The sequence below is a fragment of the Pinus tabuliformis genome, chromosome 9 (assembly GCF_031772625.1).
Source record: "Pinus tabuliformis cultivar Carrire ecotype Pingquan chromosome 9, CPIR1, whole genome shotgun sequence".
NCBI lineage: Eukaryota > Viridiplantae > Streptophyta > Pinopsida > Pinales > Pinaceae > Pinus > Pinus tabuliformis.
Window position 1 is genome coordinate 1,663,831,720 of NC_142307.1, and position 15,927 is coordinate 1,663,847,646.

Genomic DNA, 15,927 nt, shown 5'->3' on the forward strand with positions numbered 1-15,927 from the left:
ATCCAATTCCCTATAATTAATCCATACTCTCCATTTTCCATTTTTCTTAGGAACGATTACTAGGGGTGAAACCCATTGACCGTCTTATTTGTGAAATAGTGAAAAATGGTTGTATATCATTATATTCATTTATCCATTCTTGATTTTCTACTTCTATCATTATTTTTGGAGGTGGGTATAATGTAAATTTGTTTTTTGAGCTTCAATATGAGATAAACATGTCTCCTGATCTACAACTGATAAAAGCATTGGTTGTAGCTAACCATGACCACCCTAATATTAATGGTTGTCCTCCTAAATTATTCCTAGGTGTTAGAATCGTGAAAGCAACAGGATATTCCCAAGAATCTAAGGATACATATATATCTTCTAACACATCACTAGGTTTAATTACAGATCTATCTGCTAACTGTAACAATGTTGGTGTGTATTGAAGATTTGGAAGCTTCAGTTTATGCATACTTTGTTTGCTCATTATGTTTATGGATTCTCCTAGAACAATCAGTGGTTTTGGTATTTTAGTTCCATTCATGTGTGTTTTCACAACGGGGCTTCTTGGATCTAAATATTTCTGAATTATTGTTTTCCCCATCATGATATTTTCAATTTTCCCAACTAGTTGGTTGTTTTTATTTCTTTTCTTTTTCTTCGTGATCCTTTAGTTCTCAATTCCTTAATTGTTTTTGCAAAAATAGGTATTTATTTTATTTCTTGTAGTAAAGGAACTTTATACAGACATTTTTTAATTCATCTAGCATATCATAATCAGGCAATATGATTTTTTTTTACTCCTTTATCGATTTTGAACCTTTTAGGAAAAGGTGGTCTTAAGATAGATACTGAAGGTTTTTATATAATAGGAGTATTATTATAATGTGTGGGATTTTTTTTGTTTCAATATTTTATTTCTGAAGAAAGGAAATCTCATCTTCAGTGCCATTATTATCTTTTTGAGAATTCTTTTCTGTTTCTTGAATAGCAACATATGGTTTTTTCCTTTCTAATACTCTACAACCCTTAATTGAACATTACCATATCTAATGGAGTTATCATATAAGTTTGAGAATTTTGTCCTTCTAAGTTGTAAACAGGTTTTGAAGTTTTCTTTTTTGGGTTTGGGAGTGGTTTAATGGGTAATTGATTTGGTCTTTGTGAAAATGGCAAAAAAATTTGCGTATTTTCATTTTGAGCTTGAGCTTCAGGTAACTAGTTGGTTTGAGGGAAGTATTGTGGTGGAAAATTTGGATAAGGTTGCAGATATTGTCGATATTTAGAATATCTCCCATTAGGATTTTTCATCCTTGATTCCAATATTGTGGTAGTTGAGCCCAAGGCTAACATGGCATAGGTGGATTCTAATTATTTTGTCAAGACTGTGCATATTGTTGAGGATTGAAACCTTGAGTTTGATTTGTTTGAGGATTTTTCCATGGTCTTTTGGTAATAAAGTAAAGAGGGTCTACTTTATTTGGAATTCCTTCTTCACTAAACAAAGCCTTATGGCATAGTATATGGGTACATTCTTTTGTATCATCATTTTTCCGCACATATAACACATGTTTCTATGCTTTTTAAATCAAAAGGACATTCTCTCAGAGAATGTTTCTTTCTACAGCTATGACAAAAGATGGATAATGCAACATTTTTGGATTTCTGCATGTTTTATATTTTAAGGGTGTCAATTTTCTAATTGAGACTCCACAAAATATATGTTTTAAAATTATCAAGAAAACTACCTATTTCTACGATACTTACTGTCTCGACCGCATATTTATTTCTTCTTGATAAAAGACGATCCCTTTAAATTTTCCCTGTTATTGCGTTACCTTTGAAATATATACACATAGATCACAAATATATACAAATGGTAATTGAGAAATATCTCCTTTTCCCATTAGATTGAGAAGATCAATCCACTCATCCTTAATGGATTTGAGTAGGAGAGATTTCAAATTGTCATCCAGATTATTCATTTTTCCTCGTTTGATATTATAAACAAATATTTCGACAAAGTCTTCAAGATTCTCATATTATTTTTGTACCATTTTGAAGACTACATCTTTTATGGTATGAGGCATACAATAATCTTTATATTTCGGTAAAAATTCATCTTTCATTTGTGCCCATGTCCTTATAAAATTCGTTTCTAAACTCATAAACCATTTTAATGCTGCATCCTTTAAGGTGCTAGGGAACAATTTTAGTTTTTGAGCATCATGCACATAATCATATGATCTACATAGTACTTCAAATTCATGTAGAAATTTCTTTGGGTCTTCACTTCTTATTCCATGAAAATTGGGGAGAATAGAAGGCGTGATGTTTTTCATTGTTAATGTTGTATCTTCATCAAGGATATGGAAGCAAAAAGGTTATGTATTTCCTCTTCCTCTACCTCTACCACCTCCTCTGTTTCCTCCCCCTCCTCCTGCAATTCTATGTTTTTCACCATTGAAACTGTGTATATATCCTTCTCCTTCTTCAACCATGATGGATTCCTCAGAATAGATATCTGGTTCCTCAACGGGATTATCTAGTTTTTCTTCTAGTTCTTTTGGTTATTCTATGAATTGTTTGAAGTAAGTTTCTTGCTCTTCCGCTTTAGAAGAAACTTCCAAATCTTGAGCTAGAAGTCTTTCTCCAGTTGAAGAGAGAAAAATTATTCCAGTTGTTGGAGATGTAGGATCTACTTCTATCACAACCACTATTGATGAAGTTGGCAAATCGTTATATTGAATTTCGGATCTTAAGACTTCAGGAAGTCTATATTGGGCTACTATGGATGGAATTCAAGTTTGTGTGAGTGGTGTGGCACTATGAGGTCATGGTGGAGTGAGTGATGATGTAGGAATTAAACTTCTTCCTCAACTTACTAACCTACCTCTAGAGTCTCTTTCCCTCTGCATGTCATGGTTTTATTTGATTATTTTTTTAAGGCTTCTATTTACACTTCGTCGACAATGACGCCAAAATATTTGGTCAATTTAATGTTCTTAAATTGCAAGAATAAATTATCGACTGGAGTTGGTAAAATTATGAAGTGCAGGTGCACTCTATATGCTAGAAGCCTAACCTTTAATTCGTAAGATTATGGTTATGTTTGTTTCGATTTTTCATTGTTATCTAGAATTGTATTAGAGTTGGATTTATATAAATTAATACATGGAAGTTAAAATACTTTTAGATTAAGTGGGAGTTAAACTACTTTTATATTGATCTACCAGGTCATGTATGTTTGAGTATTATCCTTATGTTATTCATCCTAAAATTATGAACATATCTAAACACCTTGTTGCTCTGGAATATAGTATTGAAATTCAAATTATTCTAATGCTCCTTCAAAATATTGTCTACAAAACATATATACAAATTATGATTTTAAAGAATATGAAATAAATCTCTAATTTCAAACTATATAGTAGATAAAAATCCTAATTCTAAAAAAACATGAAAATACTAACTATAATGAAGCGAAAAACATTGAAGAACTAAACTATTGAATGAATATAAGAATAAATGAAATAATGAAATGAAAAATGAAATAATTGATTTATAGCAAAATATTGAAGACAACGAATTAAAGAAACTAAACTAGAATGCAGTGATAATAGAAAGCGATTAAATGAAAAGAATCATAAAGAAATGAAATGAAATAAACTAAAACCTTGACTATCTGCAGGGGCCTTATGCATCCAGTAGGTGTAATTCACACTCACATACGCATCGAATCACAAAAATATAACTTCAAATTGATATGAGAACAAAGTTCTGTTTCACAATTCTTTAGCAATTAACTATTACATCCTCCTCGATATCATTTACAGAGGATACAAATTTATATAAAATGTGTGCTCAATAGTTTGAGACTTCTATGCCTACAAGTTTGTTGTTCAATCCTTATTCAAATTTTAGACTAAATAGAAAAAGCATTATTTTGTGGATTTGCTATTTGGAAATAAAATTGAAGAAGTGTGGTGCACTCGGACTTTTGCTGCTACGTGTTTGACCAATGCCTTTGACCGTGCCACTGTGTGATTCCTTTGGTGAATTGGATCAATTGAATAGTAGGAGATCCATGAGGGGTTAGATCCTCAACCGCTTATGTGGTTAGTTGCTTCATTGGCACACTGGAACCTCATAAACCATTGATGTAGCTACAGATTTATAAAATAGCTACAAAATCATGTTAATTACGTAGCTAATACAATATTTAACACAGAAATAAGGAAAATTAATGAATATGAAAAATAAGACATGTAATATTTTTTACCTTATCAAAACCTATGATTTACTGTCTTTATTGAGTTGATAGTGATGATGAAAAAGAGGAAAATTGAGGAAAAAGGGTGTCAAAACAAAAGAGTTATGGAACTCTACAGGTAGTACTAGTAGAAAGGTGAAACCTAGTGTGCGAAAAGGGTAAGGGGAAGGTTGCCAAATAGCCTAGGGGAAGAGAAAAGTCACAAGAAGAAAAAGGATCCAATCATTTCAATAGTAGAAAATGATGAAATTAGTGACTAGGTGACCAAAAAAGGTTGTCACCGCAACTACTTCAAGTAAATTAGTAGCAAATTTGAGAACTTTCAAGTGATCGAACTAAAAATGACTAACTTAAATGACTAATTTAGTTTAGGGATAAAATATATGACTAGATAATAAGTGACAAAACTAAAAGTGACTAACTAAAATGACTAATTTAGTCCAGGACTGAAATATATGACTAGATAATAAGGGGAAAAATTAATAATGATTAACGTAAATGACTATTATAGTCCAAGAATAAAAGTATGACCAAATAATAAGTATAACAAGTATATGAATTAGTCATTTATGTTAGTAATTTTTAATTGTGTCACTCTGGAAATGGAAAATTGCAATTTTGATACTAAAGCATTTCATTTCACTATAGGGGTCTTTGCATCCACTTGCAGTGTTAAAATTTTGAGGCAAAGGGGTCTTTGAATCCATCTACAGTGTTAAAATTCTAAATAACCTTTTGTCTCTAAATTTAAAATGGATTCAGATTTTCTCAACATTATTTTGACTTTCTTTCATCATTGGTGAAAGGATCTCCTTCACCAGTTCATCCAAGGACGGCAACTCCAGTGGCACTTGAGATGAAGGACAAGAGAAAAAAGAAACTGGAGAAATTCGTAACTTCTGAAACTTCCAAAAACCCTAAGAAAGTCATAATACATTGCATGTCTTTCTCTAATCTCTAGGATGAAAGGGAAACCGAACTCAAAGCTAGACAACCCCAAGAAGAGTTTTTCATCCCTTCATAATTGGCCTCGAGCACTGGGTTGGCTAAAACTAAAGGACCTGGACAGTGCACAATTGGAGCAGGGGTTAGGGCCTCTGAATCTCTAGATGACTTCCCTATAAAATTATTAACTTTTCTTTCTAAATACCTGTTAGGCTCAAAATTTGAGGCATGGTGACCTTTCAATCTAACTTCCAAATGAAAATGGATAAAATCCTTGCGCTAGCCCAAATTTGTTGAAAACCCCCTCCTCCAATGCATAATACACCAAATCCTCCTCCTCCATGTGGGTCTGATAGTAAAAAACCAACATCTCATTTGAAAAAACATATTTGATGAGTATTTGGTTGTCTTCAAAAGGTTTATCACGATGATGATCTTTTTACTTAAAAAATATACATCATGTGAATAAAAATATCATGGTTATCATTTAATCTTATTTTGCATTTTGACAAGGATATGAGAGCCTAACATTCTCTAGAGCCCATTCACTCTTCGTCAAAACTACACCTCGCTCTAGTCAGAAACTCCACACCCCTTTCTTTGCCTGCAATTTTTCCATGGGCCTATAGAGTTTCTACATAATTATATAATTCCTTTCCTATGGTAGAGATGTTGTGATTTCCTCTTTAACATTTTGACTCTGTAAACAAAAATAAAAAATTATAACTATAATTAATAATTAAACCAATCTAGATCCATTTTAACTTTGAATCTACCAAGTGCCAAGACGAAGGAATCAAATATTTCATAAGGTGCAGACATCAAAAAGTAAAAAAAATTGAGAAAACAAAATAGCTTGCAAATTCAACTACCTTTGTTTTCAAAAAATATTAAAACATTTGTAACATTGGATAACGTTTTTAAAAACTAAAATATTTATTATATTTGAATAATATTTTTTTTACACTATGGTAAAAGAAGTTGTGGGGCCTTTTCATCTGGAATCTCATTTTCCCACTTATCAAATAAATTTGAGAGGGTATGGACAATGAGGATTGGAGGGGGTATGGGCAAGCAAGATTAGTAGACAAACATGGTTGATAGAATTCGGGTAACAACAGAATAGAGGGTATGGCCAAGGGGGATTGGCGGGGGTATGGCCAAGGAGGATTGCCAATGTAGTGGGAGTTTCCACTGATACATTGGCTTTGAAAGAAGAATATGAAGAGTTTAAAAGGGATATGGAAGATACCTAGAGAAATGAAGCAGAGGCTTTGCAAATGGAATAAATAATTGGATTGCTTCGTCATGAAAATGTGGCATCTTTCGCCAAAGAGAGGGATAAGAGATATTACGAAAAAAGGCTCTTTTTGGGAAGTCATTCTTTTCCTCCCTTACAATCATAATTTTACTGTCCAATTTCTTGAGAGGTAATGGAAGATCCTATTGAGATTTCTTCTTGTCAAACTTGATAGAAGTTCTATTGAAAGATGGTTTCTAGAGGGGCACACTACTTGTTTTGTGACTAATCAGGTGCTAATCAGTAAAGAGTTCAGGCCGAATATCATACTCTGAAGGTCTATAGAAGAGTGGAAGGATAGAAATACAATGGTCACAATAAATTCATTGAAACCTAATCTGGATTCTGATGAGGAGCAGACTGTGTTGTATGCTCTTAATGAATTACTAAGGTTAAGCGAGGAGAAAGAAGTGAATAAACAATGGATAGGAGCAGAAGGTTACATTTGTATTTTAGTTGGCCTTCTGGGACAGAATAAGCCATTGATTAGGAACAAAATGGTAGCATTACTTTGTAGCTTGATAAAGGACAACAGTCATAATAAGGTTAACATAACTGAGGTGGATCATGTTATTGATTTTATTATTCATTCACTTACACATGATATTGGAAACGGTATGAAAGTCATGGAATTTCTTGTAGAGCTTTCAAAGGATATGCTTGCATGTGAACAGATTGGAAATGTACAAGGTTGTATCCTCCTCCTTGTTACAATGTCAAATAAATAGTTCAAATTAGGAAAATATGATGAAGCGATGATATTTGGTTGGGGTAAATGAACAAGAGTGGTGATGTGAGCAACTCAAGAAGACTTGAGTTAGACCTTCTAAGAATGTTATCAAGTCATGGGGTATGCATGTCCTCAAGAATAAAATGGCAATGGGGTTATCAAGAAGGGAAGATACAATGCCTAGGGTGAAGAAGGAAGAAAGTACTTACCATTCCAATTACAACTCCTCTAGCAATACCCAGAAATGCCTAGGATGTGTGGATCTTACTCCTCATTACAACGGTCATGTTCATCATCATCTAGTTTTTTGTACATACCCATTACTTACTTCTCTATCCTGCAAATGTTGAACAAATTTTGGATTTACAACCACAAAAAATTAGATCCAATGATCTCAGAAAATGTTTTTTTTAGATTGAATTTTGGCCAAATGTTGTTAAAGGTCTAACTTAGGGCAATTTTCTGATTCACAAACTAAGGTTTCTTTTGCATTAATTCACAAAATAAGGCTAAAACCTATTTCTCAACATTTAAGTATTTCCTCCATGTCACTTGTATACCTATGTTTATATGTATATTAACCACATATCAGTTATAAAGGCATCAATTAATCTACTAAAATCACTCAAATACGCCTTTCAAAGTCCACTTCTGGTAGCATCTGTGTTGAGCTAAGTTTTGACAGCTTGGAATCACATGAAGTACATTTTACAAGGGTTTTATGTTTGTTATTGAAAAAGTGAGTCACTTTTTGTCCTTTCCCCTTTAGTTAATTTAGTTTGCAAAAAAATATGACAGTTGACTAGTCATGAAAAAATCAATGGGATAAGGATTTCTTAGGGAAGTGTTTTGAACATTGGTGTCATGACAATTCTATTCTGAGTCACAAGGGTTGGCCTTGCTTTGTTTTGTGGGGGATTTGGATAGCAAGGGACAAAGCACAATTCTAGGGAATAGATACACAGCCAAGCAAGTGGCCCATCAAATCAGGAGTGCTTATGTGGAAACAAGAAAATTTCAATGCTCAAAGCTACAAGGGTTTTAATTGAACCTGTGGTTGACTATTTAATGGCTTGGGGCTATTTTAATGGGGCTTGGCAAGGGACTGTGTATCATTTTTGTTCTGGCTATATTTTATTTACATCACTTTCCCATTAAGTTAATATAAAATATTTAGTTGGACATGGAACTAAGAATTGAGTTGAGCTATATGCCTTATTTATTTTGATGAATTATACTATAGATAGGGGAATTCTCAAACTTCAGCTATTGTGAGATTTTAAATTATTAATAGATTGGGCTAATGGGAAAAATATGATAGCAAACTTGGTTTTGAGCTCAGTCATGAGCATAGTTGTGGAGATTAAAAGAATTTTTGAGTCTAGCTTTCTTCTTCACATGTATTGGGAGTGTAATGTAAAGGTGGAACAATTCTCAAAGGATTCCTTGTCTTTGTAGGAATGAAACATCAAAGTTCAATAATATAGAGATGGGCCCTTGGTTTCAACGAGCTCCCTTTTTGAATAGTTTGGAAGATGATGTTTCTCTATTTTTCTTATAAAAATAGATTAGTAGTGCTATTAACGTCTTAAGAGGACTAAGTATTCGAGGTAGGTTTTGGGATGCTCTGATGTTTATCTAAATGACTCTATTGGAGAACTACAATAAGAAATATTTGGGACATGCTATTGACATCAATAACATATTTTATGGGCTGAAAGGCCAAGGATAATTTATATTTTTTATTTCCTCCTAAAAATATCAAATATAAAGTTTTTCCCCATGAAAAAGAACTATATTTTTCCAAGATAATATCCATTCAAGACATAACAACACCAAATAAAAGGAATAAGACTCCTAGCTTGAGAATCTGTAGGCTAGCCTAAGATGAATGTTTTTGTAACTTCATATTTTATTAGTTTTGAAACTTTGTATTTTATTGATATTTTAGCATTGGGCATTTATGTGAATGGGATTGGATTGCAATGAAATCGTTTTTTATCTACGTTTCATATATGGGGATTTGCAATTCGGAGGTATCTTCATGTGGTGGATGGATTCGAGGGAGCGAAGTGATATATGATACAACAGCAGTGGGAAATTTGAAGCTACATAGTCCAGTAACACTTGCAATCTCAGATTTTGTAGGGTCCTATTTTTTCTCTGCAAGGGTTTTTGATCTGTCAAGAGTATGCTCTTGGTGCAAAACAATTACGCCATCAGTGACAAGAGGGCCAGGGTTCGATTCCTGTTGGCTTCAATAGGGAGTCTTTTAAGGTAGAGGGTTTGATTCCGGTTGGCTACAGTAGGGAGTCTTTTAAGATAGATTATGGAGAACATTTTCTTTGGTAGCGGGACTCAGGTTTGACCAATCAGAAGAAGTAGTCCATGGAAACATTCTTTTCCTAGCTGTCGAATTTTTAAAGAATTCCTCTCTTCTTTTATTTCATTCTCTCTATCACTCCTCGTGTATTTTCCGTCATTCAATTCTCTGTTGGTGGGCATCCTCATCTCAAAAATTCTTGTGATTAAGTAACTTTGGTTGGATTCCTTTCTACTATCACATATGATCCAAACAAATCATTGCACACTCCTTGGAAACCACACATTTCATTCTGTGAGTGGAAGGGCGTCAAATGTAGTCAGTGCAGACAGATAGTTGTTTCACTAAATGTTTCAAGCATGGAATTTCAAGGTACAATTTCTCCTTTGCTCGGAAATATCTCCTTTCTTAGGATTATCTACCTTAGCAAGAACAACTTCCATGGTCACATTCCATATCAATTTGGAAATTTGTATTGCTTAAACAAGTTTGCCATTTCTTGGAGTGAACTCCAAGTTTTTTTCCACCCACTCTTGGTATGTGCCACAGTTTACATAACTTCTTTATGTACACTAACAATCTCAAAGGTACAATCCCGACATGGTTGGGAAACATATCCTCTTTGGAACACATCGAACTGGGTAGCAACAACCTTCACAGGAGTATTCCATCCGAATTGGGCATGCTAACCTAGGTGAGATTTATAAATATGCAGATGAACAATCTCACAAGACAAATTCCATTGCCCTTGTCTAACTACTCCAGTCTTGAAGTATTCATTATTGAGGCTAACCAGTTTACTCATAACATTCCTACCGAGCTATGTACCAAGAACACTCATATGGGTGGTAATCAGTTGAGTGGCAGCATTCCTGCTTGCCTCTTCAACTGCATGATCCTTCAACAATTTCATGTAGCGTACAACTAGCTCAGAAGAGTAGTGCCCATGGAGTTCGGTAAGCTGGCGCAACTCAAGTGGCTTAACTTAGGTAGTAATAACTCGGTTAGCAGCAGCACTACTAGCCTGCCTACTCTTACTACCCTTACTAATTGTTCCAACTCACAAAATGTATATTTTTTTGTAACTACTTTAACGGACGTTTTCCCTCTTCCATGGGCCGTCTCCCTACTAAATTATACTACATAAACTTGGGAGTGAATGAATTAACAGGAGATATACCTTCACAGATTGGAAACTTGACTATTTTAACCGAGCTTCATTTATACAACAATAATTTTATAGGGCCTATTCCTTTTATACTTAATACCCTTAAAAACTTCCAACAATTAATTATCAGAGAAAACTATTTACAAGGAAGCATCCCTTCAAATATTGGGAAACTCAAATGCTTAGGGCTTTTAGGTCTCTTTAAAAATAATTTTGATGGAAGAATCCTTGATTCTATTGCAAACCTCCAATAGCTAAGATATCTAGATCTTTCTTATAACAAATTATCAGGTAATATACCTGCAAATATGGGGAAATGTGTGAATTTACTAAGCTAGACCTATAATACAACAGGATCATTGGGAAAATACCTCCAAAAGTTGTAGGGCTTGAAAATTTAGCTTTGCATTTCAACCTTTCAAACAACTTATTACATGTACCTATGCCTTTAGGATTAAGCAAGATGGATATGCTTCAAGCTATAGATATTTCTGTGAATCAATTGACGACGACATTCCAAGCACACTCCAAAGTTGTAGAGAACTAGAGTACTTCAATCTTTCCCACAGTTCCCTTGAAGGTCCAATTCCAATCACAGTCAATGAAATTCAATGCCTTGAGGACACAGATTTATCCTACAATAATTTATCAGGTGGAATACTCTTATCATTGGAAAAGCTCAAAATGATTCAGCATTGCAATTTTTATTTCAACAAATTGTTAGGAATAGTCCCTGAAGGAGGAATTTTCAAAAACCTTAGTTCCATGGCATTCATGGGAAATCCTGATCTCCGTGGAGCCTGTGTAAGTCTTCCATCATGCCATGTTCACAAACATTAAAATGTTTGGAATACAAGGGTAATTATCATACCTATGGTTATTGTTGCCATGGTTGTTGTATTGTGTTTGTTTTTGGGAATCTTGTGGATTCAAAATAGAAAGAAACATATTCATAGAGAGGACAAGGCATGCTTCACTATAGGGCATCGAAGAATTTCATATGGAGAGATCATGACTACGACAAATGAATTTAGTGATGCCAACTTGTTAGGAGTTGGTAGTTTTGGAAAAGTGTACAAAGGGGTTCTAAATGATGGCACAATTTTTGCTAACAAGCTTCTCATTTTGGAAAATGAGGGGGCTGACAAGGGTTTTTACAAGGAATGCAATGTTTTGGGTAAAGTTAAGAACCGAAATTTTATTAGAATAATAACATGCTATTCAGACCTCCAAATTAAAGCTTTGAAAAATGGAATCTTAGAGAAGTGTTTATATCCTAATGGCCAAGAAGAAAGTAATTTGAGCTTGTTTCAAAGGTTGAATATAGCAATAGATATTGCAAAAGAATGGCATATCTCCATCACCATTGTTTCGTGCAAGTACTTCATTGTGATTTGAAACATAGTAATGTGATTATGGATGAAGATATGACAACATATTAAACAGAAGTTGGCATTGGTAGTATACATTTTGGAAATTTGAAGGATTCAAAGATCACTTCAACACATGCACTCAAAGGGTCAATAGGCTACATTCCTCCAGGTATTATGTGAACTAAATAACATATCAAAAAAATGTTAGATATTATAAGAACTAGATATCATAGTAAGCAATGTTGTCAATGTCTTGTTTTTATTAAAATTTGTATATTATAAACCTTACAATGAGAATGTTTCAATGTAGAATATGGATTTGGTGGATGTGCCACAATAAGAGGTGATGTTTATAGCTATGGAATAGTGTTATTGGATATTTTGACTAGAAACAAGCCCACACACATCTTTGTGGAAGAAATGAACTTGTTGAAATGGGAGGGTAGTGATTTTCTAAGAATTAAAGGTTGTGGTCGATGGGAGTTTATTGAGGAGGACAAGTATGGGCACTATAGAAGATAAGGAGTTGAATTGCCTCAGTCAACTCATAAGTGTGGGTTTTCTCTACACAAAAGAATCTCCCGAAGCACGACCTACTCTTATGGACATTGTTAGTACATTTCAAATCACCAAAGAAACTTTTTTGGGAGCTCCAGCGATTGAAAAATTTCAATAAAAAATATCACATTTACTAGGCAGTACAAGTACTACTCATAACAACATTGGAAAAGGCCAAAGTTCTTCTACGTTATTGTAAGGGAGTACTGGTTGAATAATTGAACCATGAAGTAGTTTGATCCATTGTCAGTTGTTAAGTAAACCATGAATTAATTTAAGTCATTTGTCATTAGTTCCATCTAGTTCAAGGCTTATTCTTCTCTCCTTTATGCAACTTATTTGTATTTCTATTCCGCTCTCCTTTATTGTAACTTGTTGGGTCCATGAGCATGAACAATAAAGTGAAATATTCCATAAATGGTGTCTTGTAAATGTTTCTACAATATAAAATCCCTTGTCCTTAGTTTAGAGAAACTTTATGTATATCAATATTAATGTTCAATATTCTTCTACAGCTATAGTAAAATGAAAATGTTCCAGATATAGATAGACCAAAGGTTTTGTATTTGTTTTAGAGGATGAAAGAACATGTCAGCAATTTTGTTTCCAGAAGCATTCATGAAACATGAACATGTTGACAAAAATGAAGCTTAGATTATTTTTTATATCTTTCTCCTTTACACCAGCACTATGAAGCCACAGTTTTATCAGAAGATCAATTTGTACCAGACATAGTTCTAATTTATTCCCAAAAAAGTTAAGAACTAGTTTGGACACCTAATTTCCATAGGAGGTAGTTGTAGGTTGAAATCTGCAGCACAATTATTATTATTATTTTAAGATTTGGACTTGAGTTATGTTTTAAAATATTATCGTGACATTGATTTTAAATAGGACTGTCATCTCTAATATGCCATTAAGGTAACTCTTCTGCTTTTCAACACAAGATATGATTTGCAACATGATAAATATGGATTGTAGATGGATTTGGGGGTTTTGTTTGTTTACCAGCATGAACTCTTTTAGGCATGAACACTATGAATAATCCATTTAAGAAATATTCATTTATTAATATGGAACAAAAGTGTTGAGAATATACACAAGTGAATCAGATTTTTGTTTATATCCATAGATTGGGGAATCAAATTTCTATTTATATCCATAGATTGGACCCCAGTAATGCTTTGTTCATCAAGAGTATTGTATTTGACAAATGGGAGTCTATACGGTCATGATATGAGAAGCATGAACTTCCAGTATTTCACTAAGGCTAATATTGTGTCTATTGTGACAAACACTTGGACTCACTAGTCTCCACACAATATCCCTGTACACTAAAAAACATAGTTGAAATACTTTTGAGGTGTGATTTTAGCATGATTGGTGACTACTGTTGTAAAGTTTGCAGGAAACTTTGATGTCCAATCTATGGTACTACGTAAATTGGCTACTCAGTTTAGAGATATTTTCCTATTAAAACAAGAGTGTTATGTTGAAAGAGACTTTCTATAGGACTTTCCAGTCATGCTTTAGAGTAAGTGTTCCAGTTTTGAATTTCCAAATGTAGAGTCAGGGTCTATAAGGCAGCAACACATATGCTTGCATCATAAATCTATTTCTATCAATAAGACGTGGTTGTAACATTGCCATATATTTAGTGATCCAATGGATAAGACACTTGGAGCCACTGTTGGGATCGAAAGAAACCCGATCTGTGCTTATTGAGGTGCTGAGCACATGATTTTGTTTGCCATTTGTTCAGGCGCAATGAGGAAAGTACCTTTAGCATGGAAAAATGGGTATGGCATCAAATGTTTGAAGAGAAACAAAACGACAATGAATTTAGTCTTTATAAGAGAAAAGTTCATCCATGCGTGAAGGTGTTATAATCCTGCTCTTAGGATACACCATAACAACAAGAAATTCTGGAGATTCGTATTTTCTTATCTAAATCACAGGATACATTAGGGCTTACTTATCTTTTTCTATTGGAAGAACGCATATATAAACCTTATGTGCCTTATTTGGTATCTATGAAGAACAAGGCTTTTAATATGACTAAAGCTAGGAGTGAGAGAAACTATAGAAGCAACAACAAAGCATACTTCTTCGCAGTATTTCTCTATACAGAGGATACCTACAATTTTTTTCCATGCATACTCTTGTGCCTCATCTGTAAGTAAATATGTCCTTATGTGGCATGAAAAGAATCTAATTCTAGTTATATATATGACAACAAGAGCATGAACTGGTTGGAAGTCAGAATTGAGGTGTCCTTTGTCCTTTTCCTGACAGCAAAACTCAATTACAGAAAGAGAATAAATAGCATTTTGTGACAGTATAAAATCATTTAGAAAGACAAGGCACGGGATATAGAATTAGAATTACTTCCTTTATGTTTTCACCTATAATGCATAGGCTACAGATATTAAAAGACAATTTTTTTGCTAAAGTATCAGTTTCTATACAAGCTCTCATTTGTCCTGGAAAGAATATAACCAAAAGCCCTATCTAGTTTTCTTAGCTACACTTTGCAATGTTGTTGAATGACTATAGTATTCTTGTCACCTAGTTCAATTAATAGTAGTGTAATTAAGGAAGGCAAAGTCAAGAGGTCCATCACAATCTAGTTTGAAATATTAGTTAGATAGAAAACTTCTACATGAGAGAAGCTTTGAAATGTGTACCCGAGGTTCATAAATATTTTGGCTCAAATGGGTTTTAATTTCAGCTTTTGAAACATTGTCAAATACAAGTTATAGCGAAATTTCCATGATGACCTGTTTGAAGTAGGGAAACCCTAGAATCCAAAGCTCCAATACCAAATGTTATGCAACCAGCTCACAAAATATAGAAAAGATAGTTCAATGAGTTAAAAATGAGCCTCTTTGAGGAGTAAACGTCCTTTACATTACAGAAATGAAAAATGCTTGGAGATATAAACGATAAGACCTCCTTTCTATGTATAGGAGCCAAAGGGGTCACAATATAATCAAATCCGACATAACAATAACAATGTAAGGGCACAACAATACCAAAAGTGTGCTTCTATGGGGTACAATAATAAAAATATGGGGACAACTTGGGCACAACAATAAGAATATGGGGATACATTGATAATAATAATAAGGAAATACACTAGTATTATAGGGACCTAACACTAAGCTTCCAATCATGGAAATATATGGATTGATTTACCTCTGGTGATTGATCATATTTACTCAATTTGTCGCCAGTTACCATAGGATTGAACACTGGTTTGCAGTCTT